Here is a 2899-nt window from a genome sequence, read left to right as displayed (position 1 = left end):
GGGGGGGGGGGAGATGAAGAAAGAATGGTAAATAAAAATGAGTGAAATGGGAAGCCAAAAAAAAGGAGAAAAAAATGCAACTATTAATAGTTTGAAACTTGTGGTGAGTAGATGAGGAAAGGGGAATTGCTTTTCAGTGATGTGAGCGAGGGAGGAAGAGGAGAAGGAGCGATGCGGACCTAAGGTCACAGAAGGACAACCAGTGCTTGGGGAAAAAACTTCCAAAGCATTGAATAATGACTAATACATTGTTATTCTATTCAACTTACAATCAAGTGTTATCTCTCATACTCTTATTCTATGTTTCATTGTTGTCATCAGTATTTCCGGTTTTATTTTGTAGTATTCATCCGCTCTCATTTTAGGTCTCTTCCTCCCTTTTTCTGCTTTCCAGCCTGTATGATTAGCAGCTCCACCCCTAATTTGATTCACCTGTTTGTTTTCAGCTTCCCCATTTCCCAGTGCTTAAACACTCACCATTCCTACTCACCTTTGCCAGATTTGTCCGTGTGTCACCCTCTCCAGGGTTGTCCTTCAAGTTTGTTTCCCAGGTATTTTTTTACTTTTGCCTGTTCCTTGACTCTGATTATTTCCTGCTCCTGTTGAACCTTTTGCCTACCTCAGTGTTATTGATTTTTTTTGCCTGTTTATTGAGAACAATTATGGCTTGCTCCTGCTGTACCTTCGCCTGCATTGTTCTTGGAACAATAAAACTACTTACCTGAGATTTCCTGTCAGAGTCGCCATTGAGCCGTGTTAAATTCCCTCATACAGATGAAAAGATACACAAGCACACACACACACACAACATCACGGTCTCATGGCAGTTTGTGAAATTGTCACGTTATTTTTATTCTATTAATTTGTTTACACAATTTTCTTGTTTTTTTCGTGTTGCTGAGAACGTAACGTATTCGTGCTGCTCACCACGTAATGGGAAGCATCAATTTTGGAAAAGAAGAACAGTGAAACCAAACGCCACACGTCAGGATGCGAGCCACAGTCTCCGGAGGACTCATCAGTTGGGTTTAGGAAAAGAAGAACATGGAAATGACATGCCAAACGTCGGGGAAACAACAAGATACACGCCGGTAAATGAGAACGGAAAAAGGACAGACCACATGCCAGGACACGATCCCTGATCTATGGGGTGAAAGTCCTGTGCTTTTTGACCCATTCACCCCCCCAACCAACCAACCTACTCATGAGGATTTTCGGCCTTTAATAATACTCGCTAACGTAGTCGTGCTGTGACCACGAAACATGTTTCCCATTTAAATACATTACTTTAAAAATCGTCCTCATCAACAAAAAAAAATGGAAAAAAACCTACCAACCTATCCATCCCCCAACCAAATGCACTCAGATGAAAGCTGTATATAGGACACATATATTCATACAATTTTACACACATTCAGTAAATGCATAATACATACATATAGGCCTAAAGCACATACACACACCTCATTTGTCTCTGCATCCCTTTTAATGAAACACAAAGGCATTTTATTCTCCCGTGGCCTGTCTGCAACTAGAAAGTGTACTGTTTCTGAAGGGCATTTAAAATCAGCTCATCTGCCTTTATTCAGGTTAGATGTGTTGCCCTCATCAGCCATGATGCATTGGTATGAAAAATATAACAACACCGAGTACCTGAGCAATCAGAACAAAATTTTACTGATGCATAGGTAAAAGCATTAGCGTGTACGTACGCACGCGCACACACACACACACACACACACACACACCTCAGAGATACAATCATGGCATTATTTTTGGAGTCAGTGGGATATCGTTGTCTGTCGATGTCAAAATGTTATATTTCTTAAACAGAAATCAATCACGTTAAGAGACAACTGGTGGCCCAGGAAACCACCCACTTTCCTTTTTGTAACGCTCTCCTCCTTTATCGTCATACTCCTCTGTCACTGGCTTTCTATCCATGGAATATTACAGAGGTAAAAAAACACACTGAAAGTCATACTACAAAGTCAAAGATCTTTAAAGAGAACAGTGTAACATTCTAACTACATGGCTTACCCTGATTTTAGTGAAAACAGTGGACTGATGCGATGATGATGATTTTCCAAATACTAACTTAACATTTAGAGACAGACTTTAGGGAGGAAAGGATCACCTGTTGGTTCGCACAGGCATTTTTAAAAAACTTGGGTCATTTTTATCTCTTTGATTGTGCTGTGTTCACCGACCAATATTTCCAAACAAATGTGCGATTAAATAAAAACTAAAACATCCGATCTAAACAACATCCAATATAACTAATGAATGTAACTAATGAACACATCATAAAGTACTCTTCACCACTGCTGAGAAAGTAAAACACATTTGAATGATGACTTTTGTTAATTTATTATTTATAAGATATTCAAGTTCTGGCAAAAAACGCCCATGGGCTCTCTTTCTCCATCCAGTCTCATCTTATTGTTGTCACGGTCTTTGTTTTTGGAGAAGACCACCATATTGATTTTGATATTTCTGTCACGTTCCTGTTTTTTCTTTAAGCTTCCCACCTTTTCCTTATCATACACTTCTCCAGGAACACACGCAGTCTGAACACCCACAGCTGGCTGCATGACGAGTCAGATAAGGGAAGATACTGTTCAGAGTTGCAGAGCATGATATTAAATTGCCCATTTCAGTGGTTTGCTTTTTTTTTGCCAAGAACTCTGTGTGATATATGTCTAAATGTGTGTGTGCGTGTCTGTGTGTATGTGTGTGAGAAAGAGAGGATCTCTTAATGCTTTTTGCATTTGTGTCCATCATGTACCCACTAAGTACATGCACACAATTTTGTCTGACACAGCTACACAATGTGTGTCAGTTTTTCCCCTATTTCTTCTAAGTGTGCATCACACACACACACACACACACACACACA

Source organism: Etheostoma spectabile, chromosome 13, assembly GCF_008692095.1.
Source record: "Etheostoma spectabile isolate EspeVRDwgs_2016 chromosome 13, UIUC_Espe_1.0, whole genome shotgun sequence".
NCBI lineage: Eukaryota > Metazoa > Chordata > Actinopteri > Perciformes > Percidae > Etheostoma > Etheostoma spectabile.
The sequence above is the reverse complement of the archived record's forward strand: the minus strand, read 5'-3'. Positions refer to the sequence as shown.